At 40.0% G+C, this 20,997-nt stretch overlaps 17 non-coding genes across 17 annotated transcripts; all 17 read left to right on the top strand.

Annotated features, from left to right (window-relative positions):
- Positions 1–35: 35 nt before the first annotated feature.
- Positions 36–107, top strand: trnap-ugg (transfer RNA proline (anticodon UGG)). Its single transcript has one exon. It is a non-coding gene; the product is annotated as a tRNA-Pro (tRNA).
- Positions 108–895: 788 nt separating this feature from the next.
- trnap-ugg (transfer RNA proline (anticodon UGG)) lies at positions 896–967 on the top strand. The gene has a single exon. It is a non-coding gene; the product is annotated as a tRNA-Pro (tRNA).
- A 788-nt stretch (positions 968–1,755) lies between these two features.
- Positions 1,756–1,827, top strand: trnap-ugg (transfer RNA proline (anticodon UGG)). Its single transcript has one exon. It is a non-coding gene; the product is annotated as a tRNA-Pro (tRNA).
- Positions 1,828–2,615: 788 nt separating this feature from the next.
- On the top strand, positions 2,616–2,687 carry trnap-ugg (transfer RNA proline (anticodon UGG)). The gene has a single exon. It is a non-coding gene; the product is annotated as a tRNA-Pro (tRNA).
- Positions 2,688–3,469: 782 nt separating this feature from the next.
- Positions 3,470–3,541, top strand: trnap-ugg (transfer RNA proline (anticodon UGG)). The gene has a single exon. It is a non-coding gene; the product is annotated as a tRNA-Pro (tRNA).
- Positions 3,542–4,329: 788 nt separating this feature from the next.
- Positions 4,330–4,401, top strand: trnap-ugg (transfer RNA proline (anticodon UGG)). The gene has a single exon. It is a non-coding gene; the product is annotated as a tRNA-Pro (tRNA).
- A 788-nt stretch (positions 4,402–5,189) lies between these two features.
- On the top strand, positions 5,190–5,261 carry trnap-ugg (transfer RNA proline (anticodon UGG)). The gene has a single exon. It is a non-coding gene; the product is annotated as a tRNA-Pro (tRNA).
- Positions 5,262–6,049: 788 nt separating this feature from the next.
- Positions 6,050–6,121, top strand: trnap-ugg (transfer RNA proline (anticodon UGG)). The gene has a single exon. It is a non-coding gene; the product is annotated as a tRNA-Pro (tRNA).
- A 788-nt stretch (positions 6,122–6,909) lies between these two features.
- Positions 6,910–6,981, top strand: trnap-ugg (transfer RNA proline (anticodon UGG)). Its single transcript has one exon. It is a non-coding gene; the product is annotated as a tRNA-Pro (tRNA).
- Positions 6,982–7,769: 788 nt separating this feature from the next.
- Positions 7,770–7,841, top strand: trnap-ugg (transfer RNA proline (anticodon UGG)). The gene has a single exon. It is a non-coding gene; the product is annotated as a tRNA-Pro (tRNA).
- A 788-nt stretch (positions 7,842–8,629) lies between these two features.
- trnap-ugg (transfer RNA proline (anticodon UGG)) lies at positions 8,630–8,701 on the top strand. The gene has a single exon. It is a non-coding gene; the product is annotated as a tRNA-Pro (tRNA).
- A 788-nt stretch (positions 8,702–9,489) lies between these two features.
- Positions 9,490–9,561, top strand: trnap-ugg (transfer RNA proline (anticodon UGG)). The gene has a single exon. It is a non-coding gene; the product is annotated as a tRNA-Pro (tRNA).
- A 788-nt stretch (positions 9,562–10,349) lies between these two features.
- trnap-ugg (transfer RNA proline (anticodon UGG)) lies at positions 10,350–10,421 on the top strand. Its single transcript has one exon. It is a non-coding gene; the product is annotated as a tRNA-Pro (tRNA).
- A 788-nt stretch (positions 10,422–11,209) lies between these two features.
- Positions 11,210–11,281, top strand: trnap-ugg (transfer RNA proline (anticodon UGG)). The gene has a single exon. It is a non-coding gene; the product is annotated as a tRNA-Pro (tRNA).
- A 5,948-nt stretch (positions 11,282–17,229) lies between these two features.
- Positions 17,230–17,301, top strand: trnap-ugg (transfer RNA proline (anticodon UGG)). The gene has a single exon. It is a non-coding gene; the product is annotated as a tRNA-Pro (tRNA).
- A 2,508-nt stretch (positions 17,302–19,809) lies between these two features.
- trnap-ugg (transfer RNA proline (anticodon UGG)) lies at positions 19,810–19,881 on the top strand. Its single transcript has one exon. It is a non-coding gene; the product is annotated as a tRNA-Pro (tRNA).
- Positions 19,882–20,669: 788 nt separating this feature from the next.
- trnap-ugg (transfer RNA proline (anticodon UGG)) lies at positions 20,670–20,741 on the top strand. The gene has a single exon. It is a non-coding gene; the product is annotated as a tRNA-Pro (tRNA).
- Positions 20,742–20,997: the final 256 nt, after the last annotated feature.

The raw sequence follows: 20,997 nt of genomic DNA, 5'->3' as shown, positions 1-20,997 counted from the left end.
ATCCCAGGCAGAGCGTAACCCTAGCCCATATCGGGGGCTCGTTGGTCTAGGGGTATGATTCTCGCTTTGGGTGCGAGAGGTCCCGGGTTCAAATCCCGGACGAGCCCACGTGCTGTGATAGGAACCAAACTGGGTTCCTTGCCTTGCACGGCAGGTTCTCCAAACCAGGCTGACTTCTGTGTTTATGCGAGAATTGTTGAAGCACTACAATTTGTGACCATAAGAGAGATTGCCAAGTTCAAAATTATATTACGACCGATGCTAGTATGCAATGCAGCCTAACTTATGGCCATTTGAGCTCATCCTGATTCTGCCTCCACCCAAAATGGCAAAATTCCCAATTGACCAATTTTTGCTTTTGTTTCAAGTCAACTTTTACATTTCCAAAGATGTTGTTGAAGGGATATATGCAAAAATGTTTAAAGAATGAAAAATGCTAATGAGCACAATACAGCATAGCAATAGACATTGACCATAAAAGAGCAAACTTGCTTAATATTTGCAATGCACGACAGCAAGAAGGTCTAAAACAGAATTTCTGCCAAGATATTTTAAATACTTTCTGTTATTGATTGTAATCTTCAATGACCATTCAGCATTAAACAGCAGTCTTGCTGCTTGCACTTTTACTAAATTGAATACATCAGTACCTCTTGCATTACCAATGGACTTTATAAGACAGCAGATCAAACCCATTAACGATTTAAGAAACGCCGAGATCCTGCTGTCGCTTAAAGTCTGAATTTCTGATTGCCATATAGAAAACTTTTGTCTTTGCGCAACAGATTGCATACGGAAATTTCACAGTGGAATTTAATGGCACCCTGTAAAAACGTAGAATTAGAAGGACTCTGAGCTGCATCCCAGGCAGTGCGTAACCCAAGCCCATGTCGGGGGCTCGTTGGTCTAGGGGTATGATTCTCGCTTTGGGTGCGAGAGGTCCCGGGTTCAAATCCTGGACGAGCCCACGTGCTGTGATGGGAACCAAACTGGGTTCCTTGCCTTGCACGGCAGGTGCTCCAAACCTGGCTGACTTCGGTGTTTATGCGAGAATTGTTGAAGCACTACAATTTGTGACCATAAGAGAGATTGCCAAATTCAAAATCATATTACGACCGATGCTAGTATGCAATGCAGCCTAACTTATGGCCATTTCAGCTCATCCTGATTCTCCCAATACCCAAAATGGCAAAGTTCTCAATTGACCAATTTTTGCTTTTGTTTCAAGTCAACTTTTACATTTCCAAAGACGTTGTTGAAGGGATATATACAAAAATGTTTAAAGAATGAAAAATGCTAATGAGCACAATACAGCATAGCAATAGACATTGACCATAAAAGAGCAATCTTGCTTAAGATGTGCAATGCACGACAGCAAGAAGGTCTAAAACAGAATTTCTGCCAAGATATTTTAAATACTTTCTATTATTGATTGTAATCTTCAGTGACCATTCAGCATTAAACAGCAGTCTTGCTCCTTGCACATTTACTAAATTGAACATTTCTGTGCCTCTTGCATTACCAATGGACTTTATAAGACAGCAAATCAAACCCATTAACGATTTAAGAAACGCTGAGATCCTGCTGTCGCTTAAAGTCTGAATTTCTGATTGCCATATAGAAAACTTTTGTCTTTGCGCAACAGAATTCATACGGAAATTTCACAATGAAATTTAATGGCGCCCTGTAAAAACGTAGAATTAAAAGGACTCTGAGCTGCATCCCAGGCAGTGCGTAACCCAAGCCCATATCGGGGGCTCGTTGGTCTAGGGGTATGATTCTCGCTTTGGGTGCGAGAGGTCCCGGGTTCAAATCCCGGACGAGCCCACGTGCTGTGATGGGAACTAAACTGGGTTCCTTGCCTTGCACGGCAGGTGCTCCAAACGAGGCTGACTTCCATGTTTATGCGAGAATTGTTGAAGCACTACAATTTGTGACCATAAGAGAGATTGTCAAGTTCAAAATTATATTACGACCGATGCTAGTATGCAATGCAGCCTAACTTATGGCCATTTGAGCTCATCCTGATTCTGCCTCCACCCAAAATGCCAAAATTCTCAATTGACCAATTTTTGCTTTTGTTTCAAGTCAACTTTTACATTTGCAAAGACATTGTTGAAGGGATATATGCAAAAATGTTTAAAGAATGAAAAATGCTAATGAGGACAATACAGCATAGCAATAGACATTGAGCATAAAAGAGCAAACTTACTTAATATTTGCAATGCACGACAGCAAGAAGGTCTAAAACAGAATTTCTGCCAAGATATTTTAAATACTTTCTATTATTGATTGTAATCTTCAGTGACCATTCAGCATTAAACAGCAGTCTTGCTCTTTGCACTTTTACAAAATTGAATATTTCTGTGCCTCTTGCATTACCAATGGACTTTATAAGACAGCAAATCAAACCCATTAACGATTTAAGAAACGCCGAGATCCTGCTGTCGCTTAAAGTCTGAATTTCTGATTGCCATATAGAAAACTTTTGTCTTTGCGCAACAGATTGCATACGGAAATTTCACAGTGGAATTTAATGGCGCCATGTAAATATATATAATTAAAAGGACTCTGAGCTGCATCCCAGGCAGAGCGTAACCCTAGCCCATATCGGGGGCTCGTTGGTCTAGGGGTATGATTCTCGCTTTGGGTGCGAGAGGTCCCGGGTTCAAATCCCGGACGAGCCCACGTGCTGTGATAGGAACCAAACTGGGTTCCTTGCCTTGCACGGCAGGTTCTCCAAACCAGGCTGACTTCTGTGTTTATGCGAGAATTGTTGAAGCACTACAATTTGTGACCATAAAAGAGATTGTCAAAATTATATTACGACCGATGCTAGTATGCAATGCAGCCTAACTTATGGCCATTTGAGCTCATCCTGATTCTGCCTCCACCCAAAATGGCAAAATTCCCAATTGACCAATTTTTGCTTTTGTTTCAAGTCAACTTTTACATTTCCAAAGATGTTGTTGAAGGGATATATGCAAAAATGTTTAAAGAATGAAAAATGCTAATGAGCACAATACAGCATAGCAATAGACATTGACCATAAAAGAGCAAACTTGCTTAATATTTGCAATGCACGACAGCAAGAAGGTCTAAAACAGAATTTCTGCCAAGATATTTTAAATACTTTCTGTTATTGATTGTAATCTTCAATGACCATTCAGCATTAAACAGCAGTCTTGCTGCTTGCACTTTTACTAAATTGAATACGTCAGTACCTCTTGCATTACCAATGGACTTTATAAGACAGCAGATCAAACCCATTAACGATTTAAGAAACGCCGAGATCCTGCTGTCGCTTAAAGTCTGAATTTCTGATTGCCATATAGAAAACTTTTGTCTTTGCGCAACAGATTGCATACGGAAATTTCACAGTGGAATTTAATGGCACCCTGTAAAAACGTAGAATTAGAAGGACTCTGAGCTGCATTCCAGGCAGTGCGTAACCCAAGCCCATGTCGGGGGCTCGTTGGTCTAGGGGTATGATTCTCGCTTTGGGTGCGAGAGGTCCCGGGTTCAAATCCCGGACGAGCCCACGTGCTGTGATGGGAACCAAACTGGGTTCTTTGCCTTGCACGGCAGGTGCTCCAAACCCAGCTGACTTCTTTGTTTATGCGAGAATTCTTGAAGCACTACAATTTGTGACCATAAGAGAGATTGCCTAGTTCAAAATCATATTACAACAGATCCTAGAATGCAATGCAGCCTAACTTATGGCCATTTGAGCTCATCCTGATTCTCCCTCCACCCAAAATGCCAAAGTTCTCAATTGACCAATTTTTGCTTTTGTTTCAAGTCAACTTTTACATTTCCAAAGACGTTGTTGAAGGGATATATACAAAAATGTTTAAAGAATGAAAAATGCTAATGAGCACAATACAGCATAGCAATAGACATTGACCATAAAAGAGCAATCTTGCTTAACATGTGCAATGCACGACAGCAAGAAGGTCTAAAACAGAATTTCTGCCAAGATATTTTAAATACTTTCTATTATTGATTGTAATCTTCAATGAACATTCAGCATTAAACAGCAGTCTTGCTCCTTGCACTTTTACTAAATTGAATATTTCTGTGCCTCTTGCATTACCAATGGACTTTATAAGACAGCAAATCAAACCCATTAACGATTTAAGAAACACCGAGATCCAGCTGTCGCTTAAAGTATGAATTTCTGATTGCCATATAGAAAACTTTTGTCTTTGCGCAACAGAATTCATACGGAAATTTCACTGTGAAATTTAATGGCGCCCTGTAAAAACATAGAATTAAAAGGACTCTGAGCTGCATCCCAGGCAGTGCGTAACCCAAGCCCATATCGGGGGCTCGTTGGTCTAGGGGTATGATTCTCGCTTTGGGTGCGAGAGGTCCCGGGTTCAAATCCCGGACGAGCCCACGTGCTGTGATAGGAACCAAACTGGGTTCCTTGCCTTGCACGGCAGGTGCTCCAAACCAGGCTGACTTCTGTGTTTATGCGAGAATTGTTGAAGCACTACAATTTGTGACCATAAGAGAGATTGCCAAGTTCAAAATTATATTACGACCGATGCTAGTATGCAATGCAGCCTAACTTATGGCCATTTGAGCTCATCCTGATTCTGCCTCCACCCAAAATGGCAAAATTCCCAATTGACCAATTTTTGCTTTTGTTTCAAGTCAACTTTTACATTTCCAAAGACGTTGTTGAAGGGATATATACAAAAATGTTTAAAGAATGAAAAATGCTAATGAGCACAATACAGCATAGCAATAGACATTGAGCATAAAAGAGCAAACTTGCTTAATATTTGCAATGCACGACAGCAAGAAGGTCTAAAACAGAATTTCTGCCAAGATATTTTAAATACTTTCTATTATTGATTGTAATCTTCAGTGACCATTCAGCATTAAACAGCAGTCTTGCTCTTTGCACTTTTACTAAATTGAATATTTCTGTGCCTCTTGCATTACCAATGGACTTTATAAGACAGCAAATCAAACCCATTAACGATTTAAGAAACGCCGAGATCCTGCTGTCGCTTAAAGTCTGAATTTCTGATTGCCATATAGAAAACTTTTGTCTTTGCGCAACAGATTGCATACGGAAATTTCACAGTGGAATTTAATGGCGCCATGTAAATATATATAATTAAAAGGACTCTGAGCTGCATCCCAGGCAGAGCGTAACCCTAGCCCATATCGGGGGCTCGTTGGTCTAGGGGTATGATTCTCGCTTTGGGTGCGAGAGGTCCCGGGTTCAAATCCCGGACTAGCCCACGTGCTGTGATAGGAACCAAACTGGGTTCCTTGCCTTGCACGGCAGGTGCTCCAAACCAGGCTGACTTCTGTGTTTATGCGAGAATTGTTGAAGCACTACAATTTGTGACCATAAGAGAGATTGCCAAGTTCAAAATTATATTACGACCGATGGTAGAATGCAATGCAGCCTAACCTATGGCCATTTCAGCTCATCCTGATTCTCCCACCACCCAAAATGGCAAAGTTCTCAATTGACCAATTTTTGCTTTTGTTTCAAGTCATATTTTACATTTGCAAAGACGTTGTTGAAGGGATATATACAAAAATGTTTAAAGAATGAAAAATGCTAATGAGCCAAATACAGCATAGCAATAGACATTGACTATGAAAGAGCAATCTTGCTTAACATGTGCAATGCACGACAGCAAGAAGGTCTAAAACAGAATTTCTGCCAAGATATTTTAAATGCTTTCTGCTACTGATTGTAATCTTCAATGACCATTCAGCATTAAACAGCAGTCTTGCTCCTTGTACTTTTACTAAATTGAACATTTCTGTGCCTCTTGCATTACCAATGGTCTTTATAAGACAGCAAATCAAACCCATTAACGATTTAAGAAACGCCGAGATCCTGCTGTCGCTTAAAGTCTGAATTTCTGATTGCCATATAGAAAACTTTTGTCTTTGCGCAACAGATTGCATACGGAAATTTCACAGTGGAATTTAATGGCGCCATGTAAATATATATAATTAAAAAGACTCTGAGCTGCATCCCAGGCAGAGCGTAACCCTAGCCCATATCGGGGGCTCGTTGGTCTAGGGGTATGATTCTCGCTTTGGGTGCGAGAGGTCCCGGGTTCAAATCCCGGACGAGCCCACGTGCTGTGATAGGAACCAAACTGGGTTCCTTGCCTTGCACGGCAGGTGCTCCAAACCAGGCTGACTTCTGTGTTTATGCGAGAATTGTTGAAGCACTACAATTTGTGACCATAAGAGAGATTGCCAAGTTCAAAATTATATTACGACCGATGCTAGTATGCAATGCAGCCTAACTTATGGCCATTTGAGCTCATCCTGGTTCTGCCTCCACCCAAAATGGCAAAATTACCTATTGACCAATTTTTGCTTTTGTTTCAAGTCAACTTTTACATTTCCAAAGACGTTGTTGAAGGGATATATGCAAAAATGTTTAAAGAATGAAAAATGCTAATGAGCACAATACAGCATAGCAATAGACATTGACCATAAAAGAGCAAACTTGCTTAAGATGTGCAATGCACGACAGCAAGAAGGTCTAAAACAGAATTTCTGCCAAGATATTTTAAATACTTTCTATTATTGATTGTAATCTTCAATGACCATTCAGCATTAAACAGCAGTCTTGCTCCTTGCACATTTACTAAATTGAACATTTCTGTGCCTCTTCCATTACCAATGGTCTTTATAAGACAGCAAATCAAACCCATTAACGATTTAAGAAACGCTGAGATCCTGCTGTCGCTTAAAGTATGAATTTCTGATTGCCATATAGAAAACTTTTGTCTTTGCGCAACAGATTGCATACGGAAATTTCACAGTGGAATTTAATGGCGCCATATAAATATATATAATTAAAAGGACTCTGAGCTGCATCCCAGGCAGAGCGTAACCCTAGTCCATATCAGGGGCTCGTTGGTCTAGGGGTATGATTCTCGCTTTGGGTGCGAGAGGTCCCGGGTTCAAATCCCGGACGAGCCCACATGCTGTGATAGGAACCAAACTGGGTTCCTTGCCTTGCACGGCAGGTGCTCCAAACCAGGCTGACTTCTGTGTTTATGCGAGAATTGTTGAAGCACTACAATTTGTGACCATAAGAGAGATTGCCAAGTTCAAAATTATATTACGACCGATGCTAGTATGCAATGCAGCCTAACTTATGGCCATTTGAGCTCATCCTGATTCTGCCTCCACCCAAAATGGCAAAGTTCTCAATTAACCAATTTTTGCTTTTGTTTCAAGTCAACTTTTACATTTGGAAAGACATTGTTGAAGGGATATATACAAAAATGTTTAAAGAATGAAAAATGCTAATGAGCACAATACAGCATAGCAATAGACATTGACCATAAAAGAGCAAACTTGCTTAAGATGTGCAATGCACGACAGCAAGAAGGTCTAAAACAGAATTTCTGCCAAGATATTTTAAATACTTTCTATTATTGATTGTAATCTTCAATGACCATTCAGCATTAAACAGCAGTCTTGCTCCTTGCACATTTACTAAATTGAACATTTCTGTGCCTCTTCCATTACCAATGGTCTTTATAAGACAGCAAATCAAACCCATTAACGATTTAAGAAACCCTGAGATCCTGCTGTCGCTTAAAGTATGAATTTCTGATTGCCATATAGAAAACTTTTGTCTTTGCGCAACAGATTGCATACGGAAATTTCACAGTGGAATTTAATGGCGCCATATAAATATATATAATTAAAAGGACTCTGAGCTGCATCCCAGGCAGAGCGTAACCCTAGTCCATATCAGGGGCTCGTTGGTCTAGGGGTATGATTCTCGCTTTGGGTGCGAGAGGTCCCGGGTTCAAATCCCGGACGAGCCCACGTGCTGTGATAGGAACCAAACTGGGTTCCTTGCCTTGCACGGCAGGTGCTCCAAAACAGGCTGACTTCTGTGTTTATGCGAGAATTGTTGAAGGACTACAATTTGTGACCATAAGAGAGATTGCCAAGTTCAAAATCATATTACGACCGATGCTAGTATGCAATGCAGCCTAACTTATGGCCATTTGAGCTCATCCTGATTCTGCCTCCACCCAAAATGGCAAAATTCCCAGTTGACCAATTTTTGCTTTTGTTTCAAGTCAACTTTTACATTTCCAAAGACGTTGTTGAAGGGATATATGCAAAAATGTTTAAAGAATGAATAATGCTAATGAGCACAATACAGCATAGCAATAGACATTGACCATAACAGAGCAAATTTGCTTAATATTTGCAATGCACGACAGCAAGAAGGTCTAAAACAGAATTTCTGCCAAGATATTTTAAATACTTTCTATTATTGATTGTAATCTTCAGTGACCATTCAGCATTAAACAGCAGTCTTGCTCCTTGCACATTTACTAAATTGAACATTTCTGTGCCTCTTGCATTACCAATGGTCTTTATAAGACAGCAAATGAAACCCATTAACGATTTAAGAAACGCTGAGATCCTGCTGTCGCTTAAAGTCTGAATTTCTGATTGCCATATAGAAAACTTTTGTCTTTGCGCAACAGAATTCATACGGAAATTTCTCAATGAAATTTAATGGCGCCCTGTAAAAACGTAGAATTAAAAGGACTCTGAGCTGCATCCCAGGCAGAGCGTAACCCTAGCCCATATCGGGGGCTAGTTGGTCTAGGGGTATGATTCTCGCTTTGGGTGCGAGAGGTCCCGGGTTCAAATCCCGGACGAGTCCACGTGCTGTGATAGGAACCAAACTGGGTTCCTTGCCTTGCGCGGCAGGTTCTCCAAACCAGGCTGACTTCTGTGTTCATGCGAGAATTGTTGAAGCACTACAATTTGTGACCATAAGAGAGATTGCCAAGTTCAAAATTATATTACGACCGATGCTAGTATGCAATGCAGCCTAACTTATGGCCATTTGAGCTCATCCTGATTCTGCCTCCACCCAAAATGGCAAAGTTCTCAATTAACCAATTTTTGCTTTTGTTTCAAGTCAACTTTTACATTTGGAAAGACATTGTTGAAGGGATATATACAAAAATGTTTAAAGAATGAAAAATGCTAATGAGCACAATACAGCATAGCAATAGACATTGACCATAAAAGAGCAAACTTGCTTAAGATGTGCAATGCACGACAGCAAGAAGGTCTAAAACAGAATTTCTGCCAAGATATTTTAAATACTTTCTATTATTGATTGTAATCTTCAATGACCATTCAGCATTAAACAGCAGTCTTGCTCCTTGCACATTTACTAAGTTGAACATTTCTGTGCCTCTTCCATTACCAATGGTCTTTATAAGACAGCAAATCAAACCCATTAACGATTTAAGAAACGCTGAGATCCTGCTGTCGCTTAAAGTATGAATTTCTGATTGCCATATAGAAAACTTTTGTCTTTGCGCAACAGATTGCATACGGAAATTTCACAGTGGAATTTAATGGCGCCATATAAATATATATAATTAAAAGGACTCTGAGCTGCATCCCAGGCAGAGCGTAACCCTAGTCCATATCAGGGGCTCGTTGGTCTAGGGGTATGATTCTCGCTTTGGGTGCGAGAGGTCCCGGGTTCAAATCCCGGACGAGCCCACGTGCTGTGATAGGAACCAAACTGGGTTCCTTGCCTTGCACGGCAGGTGCTCCAAAACAGGCTGACTTCTGTGTTTATGCGAGAATTGTTGAAGAACTACAATTTGTGACCATAAGAGAGATTGCCAAGTTCAAAATTATGTTACGACCGATGCTAGTATGCAATGCAGCCTAACTTATGGCCATTTGAGCTCATCCTGATTCTGCCTCCACCCAAAATGGCAAAATTCCCAATTGACCAATTTTTGCTTTTGTTTCAAGTCAACTTTTGCATTTCCAAAGACGTTGTTGAAGGGATATATGCAAAAATGTTTAAAGAATGAATAATGCTAATGAGCACAATACAGCATAGCAATAGACATTGAGCATAAAAGAGCAAACTTGCTTAATATTTGCAATGCACGACAGCAAGAAGGTCTAAAACAGAATTTCTGCCAAGATATTTTAAATACTTTCTATTATTGATTGTAATCTTCAATGACCATTCAGCATTAAACAGCAGTCTTGCTCCTTGCACATTTACTAAATTGAACATTTCTGTGCCTCTTCCATTACCAATGGTCTTTATAAGACAGCAAATCAAACCCATTAACGATTTAAGAAACGCTGAGATCCTGCTGTCGCTTAAAGTATGAATTTCTGATTGCCATATAGAAAACTTTTGTCTTTGCGCAACAAATTGCATACGGAAATTTCACAGTGGAATTTAATGGCGCCATGTAAATGTATATAATTAAAAGGACTCTGAGCTGCATCCCAGGCAGAGCGTAACCCTAGTCCATATCAGGGGCTCGTTGGTCTAGGGGTATGATTCTCGCTTTGGGTGCGAGAGGTCCCGGGTTCAAATCCCGGACGAGCCCACGTGCTGTGATAGGAACCAAACTGGGTTCCTTGCCTTGCACGGCAGGTGCTCCAAACCAGGCTGACTTCTGTGTTTATGCGAGAATTGTTGAAGCACTACAATTTGTGACCATAAGAGAGATTGCCAAGTTCAAAATTATATTACGACCGATGCTAGTATGCAATGCAGCCTAACTTATGGCCATTTGAGCTCATCCTGATTCTGCCTCCACCCAAAATGGCAAAATTCCCAATTGACCAATTTTTGCTTTTGTTTCAAGTCAACTTTTACATTTGCAAAGATATTGTTGAAGGGATATATACAAAAATGTTTAAAGAATGAAAAATGCTAATGAGCACAATACAGCATAGCAATAGACATTGAGCATAAAAGAGCAAACTTGCTTAATATTTGCAATGCACGACAGCAAGAAGGTCTAAAACAAAATTTTTGCCAAGATATTTTAAATACTTTCTATTATTGATTGTAATCTTCAGTGACCATTCAGCATTAAACAGCAGTCTTGCTCTTTGCACTTTTACTAAATTGAATATTTCTGTGCCTCTTGCATTACCAATGGACTTTATAAGACAGCAAATCAAACCCATTAACGATTTAAGAAACGCCGAGATCCTGCTGTCGCTTAAAGTCTGAATTTCTGATTGCCATATAGAAAACTTTTGTCTTTGCGCAACAGATTGCATTCGGAAATTTCACAGTGGAATTTAATGGCGCCATGTAAATATATATAATTAAAAGGACTCTGAGCTGCATCCCAGGCAGAGCGTAACCTTAGCCCTTATCGGGGGCTCGTTGGTCTAGGGGTATGATTCTCGCTTTGGGTGCGAGAGGTCCCGGGTTCAAATCCCGGACGAGCCCACGTGCTGTGATAGGAACCAAACTGGGTTCCTTGCATTGCACGGCAGGTGCTCCAAAACAGGCTGCCTTCTGTGTTTATGCGAGAATTGTTGAAGCACTACAATTTGTGACCATAAGAGAGATTGCAAAGTTAAAAATTATATTACGACCGATGCTAGTATGCAATGCAGCCTAACTTATGGCCATTTGAGCTCATCCTGATTCTGCCTCCACCCAAAATGGCAAAATTCCCAATTGACCAATTTTTGCTTTTGTTTCAAGTCAACTTTTACATTTCCAAAGACGTTGTTGAAGGGATATATGCAAAAATGTTTAAAGAATGAATAATGCTAATGAGCACAATACAGCATAGCAATAGACATTGACCATAAAAGAGCAAACTTGCTTAAGATGTGCAATGCACGACAGCATGAAGGTCTAAAACAGAATTTCTGCCAAGATATTTTAAATACTTTCTATTATTGATTGTAATCTTCAATGACCATTCAGCATTAAACAGCAGTCTTGCTCATTGCACTTTTACTGAATTGAACATTTCTGTGCCTCTTGCATTACCAATGGTCTTTATAAGACAGCAAATCAAACCCATTAACGATTTAAGAAACGCTGAGATCCTGCTGTCACTTAAAGTATGAATTTCTGATTGCCATATAGAAAACTTTTGTCTTTGCGCAACAGAATTCATATGGATATTTCACAGTGAAATTTAATGGCGCCCTGTAAAAACGTAGAATTAAAAGGACTCTGAGCTGCATCCCAGGCAGTGTGTAATCCAAGCCCATATCGGGGGCTCGTTGGTCTACGGGTATGATTCTCGCTTTGGGTGCGAGAGGTCCCGGGTTCAAATCCCGAACGAGCCCACGTGCTGTGATAGGAACCAAACTGGGTTCCTTCCCTTTCATGGTAGGTGCTCCAAACCAGGCTGACTTCTGTGTTTATGTGAGAATTGTTGAAGCACTACAATTTGTGACCATAAGAGAGTTTGCCAAGTTCAAAATTATATTACGACCGATGCTAGTATGCAATGCAGCCTAACTTATGGCCATTTGAGCTCATCCTGATTCTGCCTCCACCCAAAATGGCAAAATTCTCAATTGACCAATTTTTGCTTTTGTTTCAAGTCAACTTTTACATTTCCAAAGATGTTGTTGAAGGGATATATACAAAAATGTTTAAAGAATGAAAAATGCTAATCAGCACAATACAGCATAGCAATAGACATTGACCATAAAAGAGCAATCTTGCTTAAGATGTGCAATGCACGACAGCAAGAAGGTCTAAAACAGAATTTCTGCCAAGATATTTTAAATACTTTCTATTATTGATTGTAATCTTCAATGACCATTCAGCATTAAACAGCAGTCTTGCTCCTTGCACTTTTACTAAATTGAACATTTCTGTGCGTCTTGCATTACCAATGGTCTTTATAAGACAGCAAATCAAACCCATTAACGATTTAAGAAACGCCGAGATCCTGCTGTCGCTTAAAGTATGAATTTCTGATTGCCATATAGAAAACTTTTGTCTTTGCGCAACAGAATTCATATGGAAATTTCACAGTGAAATTTAATGGCGCCCTGTAAAAACGTAGAATTAAAAGGACTCTGAGCTGCATCCCAGGCAGTGCGTAATCCAAGCCCATATCGGGGGCTCGTTGGTCTACGGGTATGATTCTCGCTTTGGGTGCGAGAGGTCCCGGGTTCAAATCCCGAACGAGCCCACGTGCTGTGATAGGAACCAAACTGGGTTCCTTCCCTTTCATGGTAGGTGCTCCAAACCAGGCTGACTTCTGTGTTTATGCGAGAATTGTTGAAGCACTACAATTTGTGACCATAAGAGAGATTGCCAAGTTCAAAAGTATATTACGACCGATGCAAGTATGCAATGCAGCCTAACTTATGGCCATTTGAGCTCATCCTGATTCTGCCTCCACCCAAAATGGCAAAATTCTCAATTGACCAATTTTTGCTTTTGTTTCAAGTCAACTTTTACATTTCCAAAGATGTTGTTGAAGGGATATATACAAAAATGTTTAAAGAATGAAAAATGCTAATGAGCACAATACAGCATAGCAATAGACATTGACCATAAAAGAGCAAACTTGCTTAAGATGTGCAATGCACGACAGCATGAAGGTCTAAAACAGAATTTCTGCCAAGATATTTTAAATACTTTCTATTATTGATTGTAATCTTCAATGACCATTCAGCATTAAACAGCAGTCTTGCTCATTGCACTTTTACTGAATTGAACATTTCTGTGCCTCTTGCATTACCAATGGTCTTTATAAGACAGCAAATCAAACCCATTAACGATTTAAGAAACGCTGAGATCCTGCTGTCACTTAAAGTATGAATTTCTGATTGCCATATAGAAAACTTTTGTCTTTGCGCAACAGAATTCATATGGATATTTCACAGTGAAATTTAATGGCGCCCTGTAAAAACGTAGAATTAAAAGGACTCTGAGCTGCATCCCAGGCATTGTGTAATCCAAGCCCATATCGGGGGCTCGTTGGTCTACGGGTATGATTCTCGCTTTGGGTGCGAGAGGTCCCGGGTTCAAATCCCGAACGAGCCCACGTGCTGTGATAGGAACCAAACTGGGTTCCTTCCCTTTCATGGTAGGTGCTCCAAACCAGGCTGACTTCTGTGTTTATGTGAGAATTGTTGAAGCACTACAATTTGTGACCATAAGAGAGATTGCCAAGTTCAAAATTATATTACGACCGATGCTAGTATGCAATGCAGCCTAACTTATGGCCATTTGAGCTCATCCTGATTCTGCCTCCACCCAAAATGGCAAAATTCTCAATTGACCAATTTTTGCTTTTGTTTCAAGTCAACTTTTACATTTCCAAAGATGTTGTTGAAGGGATATATACAAAAATGTTTAAAGAATGAAAAATGCTAATCAGCACAATACAGCATAGCAATAGACATTGACCATAAAAGAGCAATCTTGCTTAAGATGTGCAATGCACGACAGCAAGAAGGTCTAAAACAGAATTTCTGCCAAGATATTTTAAATACTTTCTATTATTGATTGTAATCTTCAATAACCATTCAGCATTAAACAGCAGTCTTGCTCCTTGCACATTTACTAAATTGAACATTACTGTGCCTCTTGCATTACCAATGGTCTTTATAAGACAGCAAATCAAACCCATTAACGATTTAAGAAACGCTGAGATCCTGCTGTCACTTAAAGTATGAATTTCTGATTGCCATATAGAAAACTTTTGTCTTTGCGCAACAGAATTCATATGGAAATTTCACAGTGAAATTTAATGGCGACCTGTAAAAACGTAGAATTAAAAGGACTCTGAGCTGCATCCCAGGCAGTGCGTAATCCAAGCCCATATCGGGGGCTTGTTGGTCGAGGGGTATGACTCTAGCTTTGGGTGCGAGAGGTCCCAGGTTCAAATCCCGGACGAGCCCACGAGCTGTGATAGGAACCAAACTGGGTTCCTTGCCTTGCACGGCAGGTGCTCCAAACCAGGCTGACTTCAGTGTTTATGCAAGAATTGTTGAAGCACTACAATTTGTGACCGTAAGAGAGATTGCCAAGTTCAAAATTATATTATGACCGATGCTAGTATGCAATGCAGCCTAACTTATGGCCATTTGAGTTCATCCTGATTCTGCCTCCACCCAAAATGGCAAAATTCCCAATTGACCAATTTTTGCTTTTGTTTCAAGTCAACTTTTACATTTCCAAAGATGTTGTTGAAGGGATATATACAAAAATGTTTAAAGAATGAAAAATGCTAATCAGCACAATACAGCATAGCAATAGACATTGACCATAAAAGAGCAATCTTGCTTAAGATGTGCAATGCACGACAGCAAGAAGGTCTAAAACAGAATTTCTGCCAAGATATTTTAAATACTTTCTATTATTGATTGTAATCTTCAATGACCATTCAGCATTAAACAGCAGTCTTGCTCCTTGCACATTTACTAAATTGAACATTTCTGTGCCTCTTGCATTACCAATGGTCTTTATAAGACAGCAAATCAAACCCATTAACGATTTAAGAAACGCTGAGATCCTGCTGTCACTTAAAGTATGAATTTCTGATTGCCATATAGAAAACTTTTGTCTTTGCGCAACAGAATTCATATGGAAATTTCACAGTGAAATTTAATGGCGCCCTGTAAAAACGTAGAATTAAAAGGACTCTGAGCTGCATCCCAGGCAGTGCGTAATCCAAGCCCATATCGGGGGCTCGTTGGTCTACGGGTATGATTCTCGCTTTGGGTGCGAGAGGTCCCGGGTTCAAATCCCGAACGAGCCCACGTGCTGTGATAGGAACCAAACTGGGTTCCTTGACTTTCATGGTAGGTGCTCCAAACCAGGCTGACTTCTGTGTTTATGCGAGAATTGTTGAAGCACTACAATTTGTGACCATAAGAGAGATTGCCAAGTTCAAAACTATATTACGACCGATGCAAGTATGCAATGCAGCCTAACTTATGGCCATTTGAGCTCATCCTGATTCTGCCTCCACCCAAAATGGCAAAATTCTCAATTGACCAATTTTTGCTTTTGTTTCAAGTCAACTTTTACATTTCCAAAGATGTTGTTGAAGGGATATATACAAAAATGTTTAAAGAATGAAAAATGCTAATCAGCACAAAACAGCATAGCAATAGACATTGACCATAAAAGAGCAATCTTGCTTAAGATGTGCAATGCACGACAGCAAGAAGGTCTAAAACAGAATTTCTGCCAAGATATTTTAAATACTTTCTATTATTGATTGTAATCTTCAATGACCATTCAGCATTAAACAGCAGTCTTGCTCCTTGCACTTTTACTAAATTGAACATTTCTGTGCGTCTTGCATTACCAATGGTCTTTATAAGACAGCAAATCAAACCCATTAACGATTTAAGAAACGCCGAGATCCTGCTGTCGCTTAAAGTATGAATTTCTGATTGCCATATAGAAAACTTTTGTCTTTGCGCAACAGAATTCATATGGAAATTTCACAGTGAAATTTAATGGCGCCCTGTAAAAACGTAGAATTAAAAGGACTCTGAGCTGCATCCCAGGCAGTGCGTAATCCAAGCCCATATCGGGGGCTTGTTGGTCTAGGGGTATGACTCTAGCTTTGGGTGCGAGAGGTCCCAGGTTCAAATCCCGGACGAGCCCACGAGCTGTGATAGGAACCAAACTGGGTTCCTTGCCTTGCACGGCAGGTGCTCCAAACCAGGCTGACTTCAGTGTTTATGCAAGAATTGTTGAAGTACTACAATTTGTGACCGTAAGAGAGATTGCCAAGTTCAAAATTATATTATGACCGATGCTAGTATGCAATGCAGCCTAACTTATGGCCATTTGAGTTCATCCTGATTCTGCCTCCACCCAAAATGGCAAAATTCCCAATTGACCAATTTTTGCTTTTGTTTCAAGTCAACTTTTACATTTCCAAAGATGTTGTTGAAGGGATATATACAAAAATGTTTAAAGAATGAAAAATGCTAATCAGCACAATACAGCATAGCAATAGACATTGACCATAAAAGAGCAATCTTGCTTAAGATGTGCAATGCACGACAGCAAGAAGGTCTAAAACAGAATTTCTGCCAAGATATTTTAAATACTTTCTATTATTGATTGTAATCTTCAATGACCATTCAGCATTAAACAGCAGTCTTGCTCCTTGCACTTTTACTTAATTGAACATTTCTGTGCCTCTTGCATTACCAATGGTCTTTATAAGACAGCAAATCAAACCCATTAACGATTTAAAAAACGCTGAGATCCTGCTGTCGCTTAAAGTATGAATTTCTGATTGCCATATAGAAAACTTTTGTCTTTGTGCAACAGAATTCATACGGAAATTTCACAGTGGAATTTAATGGCGCCATGTAAATATATAGAATTAAAAGGACTCTGAGCTGCATCCCAGGCAGTGCGTAACCCAAGCCCATATCGGGGGCTCGTTGGTCTAGGGGTATGATTCTCGCTTTGGGAGCGAGAGGTCCCAGGTTCAAATCCCGGACGAGCCCACGAGCTGTGATAGGAACCAAACTGGGTTCCTTGCCTTGCACAGCAGGTGCTGCAAACCAGGCTGACTTCAGTGTTTATGTGAGAATAGTTGAAGCACTACAATTTGTGACCATAAGAGAGATTGCCAAGTTCAAAATTATATTACGACCGATGCTAGTATGCAATGCAGCCTAACTAATGGCCATTTGAGCTCATCCTGATTCTCCCTCCATCCAAAATGGCAAAATTCTCAATTGACCAATTTTTGCTTTTGTTTCAAGTCAACTTTTACATTTCCAAAGACGTTGTTGAAGGGATATATACAAAAATATTTAAAGAATGAAAAATGCTAATGAGCACAATACAGCATAGCAATAGACATTGACCATAAAAGAGCAAACTTGCTTAAGATGTGCAATGCACGACAGCAAGAAGGTCTAAAACAGAATTTCTGCCAAGTTATTTTAAATACTTTCTATTATTGATTGTAATCTTCAGTGACCATTCAGCATTAAACAGCAGTCTTGCTCCTTGCACTTTTACTAAATTGAACATTTCTGTGCGTCTTGCATTACCAATGGTCTTTATAAGACAGCAAATCAAACCCATTAACGATTTAAGAAACGCCGAGATCCTGCTGTCGCTTAAAGTATGAATTTCTGATTGCCATATAGAAAACTTTTGTCTTTGCGCAACAGAATTCATATGGAAATTTCACAGTGAAATTTAATGGCGCCCTGTAAAAACGTAGAATAAAAAGGACTCTGAGCTGCATCCCAGGCAGTGCGTAATCCAAGCCCATATCGGGGGCTTGTTGGTCTAGGGGTATGATTCTAGCTTTGGGTGCGAGAGGTCCCAGGTTCAAATCCCGGACGAGCCCACGAGCTGTGATAGGAACCAAACTGGGTTCCTTGCCTTGCACGGCAGGTGCTCCAAACCAGGCTGACTTCAGTGTTTATGCAAGAATTGTTGAAGCACTACAATTTGTGACCATAAGAGAGATTGTCAAGTTCAAAATTATATTACGACCGATGCTAGTATGCAATGCAGCCTAACTTATGGCCATTTGAGCTCATCCTGATTCTGCCTCCACCCAAAATGGCAAAATTCTCAATTGACCAATTTTTGCTTTTGTTTCAAGTCAACTTTTACATTTCCAAAGACGTTGTTGAAGGGATATATACAAAAATGTTTAAAGAATGAAAAATGCTAATGAGCACAATACAGCATAGCAATAGACATTGACCATAAAAGAGCAATCTTGCTTAACATGTGCAATGCACGACAGCAAAAAGGTCTAAAACAGAATTTCTGCCAAGATATTTTAAATACTTTGTATTATTGATTGTAATCTTCAGTGACCATTCAGCATTAAACAGCAGTCTTGCTCCTTGCACTTTTACTAAATTGAACATTTCTGTGCGTCTTGCATTACCAATGGTCTTTATAAGACAGCAAATCAAACCCATTAACGATTTAAGAAACGCCGAGATCCTGCTGTCGCTTAAAGTATGAATTTCTGATTGCCATATAGAAAACTTTTGTCTTTGCGCAACAGAATTCATATGGAAATTTCACAGTGAAATTTAATGGCGCCCTGTAAAAACGTAGAATTAAAAGGACTCTGAGCTGCATCCCAGGCAGTGCGTAATCCAAGCCCATATCGGGGGCTTGTTGGTCTAGGGGTATGATTCTAGCTTTGGGTGCGAGAGGTCCCAGGTTCAAATCCCGGACGAGCCCACGGGCTGTGACAGGAACCAAACTGGGTTCCTTGCCTTGCACGGCAGGTGCTCCAAACCAGGCTGACTTCAGTGTTTATGCAAGAATTGTTGAAGCACTACAATTTGTGACCGTAAGAGAGATTGCCAAGTTCAAAATTATATTATGACCGATGCTAGTATGCAATGCAGCCTAACTTATGGCCATTTGAGCTCATCCTGATTCTGCCTCCACCCAAAATGGCAAAATTCCCAATTGACCAATTTTTGCTTTTGTTTCAAGTCAACTTTTACATTTCCAAAGATGTTGTTGAAGGGATATATACAAAAATGTTTAAAGAATGAAAAATGCTAATCAGCACAATACAGCATAGCAATAGACATTAACCATAAAAGAGCAATCTTGCTTAAGATGTGCAATGCACGACAGCAAGAAGGTCTAAAACAGAATTTCTGCCAAGATATTTTAAATACTTTCTATTATTGATTATAATCTTCAATGACCATTCAGCATTAAACAGCAGTCTTGCTCCTTGCACTTTTACTTAATTGAACATTTCTGTGCCTCTTGCATTACCAATGGTCTTTATAAGACAGCAAATCAAACCCATTAACGATTTAAGAAACGCCGAGATCCTGCTGTCGCTTAAAGTATGAATTTCTAATTGCCATATAGAAAACTTTTGTCTTTGCGCAACAGAATTCATATGGAAATTTCACAGTGAAATTTAATGGCGCCCTGTAAAAACGTAGAATTAAAAGGACTCTGAGCTGCATCCCAGGCAGTGCGTAACCCAAAACCATATCGGGGGCTCGTTGGTCTAGGGGTATGATTCTCGCTTTGGGTGCGAGAGGTCCCGGGTTCAAATCCCAGACGTGCCCACGTGCTGTGATAGGCACCAAACTGGGTTCCTTGCCTTGCACAGCAGGTGCTCCAAACCAGGCTGACTTCTGTGTTTATGCGAGAATTGTTGAAGCACTACAATTTGTGACCATAAGAGAGATTGCCAAGTTCAAAATTATATTACGACCGATGCTAGTATGCAATGCAGCCTAACTTATGGCCATTTGAGCTCATCCTGATTCTGCCTCCACCCAAAATGGCAAAATTCTCAATTGACCAATTTTTGCTTTTGTTTCAAGTCAACTTTTACATTTCCAAAGACGTTGTTGAAGGGATATATACAAAAATGTTTAAAGAATGAAAAATGCTAATGAGCACAATACAGCATAGCAATAGACATTGACCATAAAAGAGCAATCTTGCTTAACATGTGCAATGCACGACAGCAAAAAGGTCTAAAACAGAATTTCTGCCAAGATATTTTAAATACTTTGTATTATTGATTGTAATCTTCAGTGACCATTAAGCATTAAACAGTAGTCTTGCTCCTTGCACTTTTACTAAATTGAACATTTCTGTGCGTCTTGCATTACCAATGGTCTTTATAAGACAGCAAATCAAACCCATTAACGATTTAAGAAACGCCGAGATCCTGCTGTCGCTTAAAGTATGAATTTCTGATTGCCATATAGAAAACTTTTGTCTTTGCGCAACAGAATTCATATGGAAATTTCACAGTGGAATTTAATGGCGCCATGTAAATATATAGAAATAAAAGGACTCTGAGCTGCATCCCATGCAGTGCGTAACCCATGTCTATATCGGGGGCTCGTTGGTCTAGGGGTATGATTCTCGCTTTGGGTGCGAGAGGTCCCGGGTTCAAATCCCGGACGAGCCCACATGCTGTAATAGGAACCAAACTGGGTTCCTTGCCTTGCACGACAGGGGCTCCAAACCAGGCTGACTTCTGTGTTTATGCGAGAATTGTTGAAGCACTACAATTTGTGACCATAAGAGAGATTGCCAAGTTCAAAATTATATTACGACCGATGCTAGTATGCAATGCAGCCTAACTTATGGCCATTTGAGCTCATCCTGATTCTGCCTCTACCCAAAATGGCAAAATTCCCAAATGACCAATTTTTGCTTTTGTT

The sequence above is a fragment of the Brienomyrus brachyistius genome, unplaced genomic scaffold (genome assembly GCF_023856365.1).
Source record: "Brienomyrus brachyistius isolate T26 unplaced genomic scaffold, BBRACH_0.4 scaffold55, whole genome shotgun sequence".
Taxonomy (NCBI): domain Eukaryota; kingdom Metazoa; phylum Chordata; class Actinopteri; order Osteoglossiformes; family Mormyridae; genus Brienomyrus; species Brienomyrus brachyistius.
Note: the sequence above shows the minus strand (reverse complement) of the source record. Positions and strands in the feature narration are given on the sequence as shown.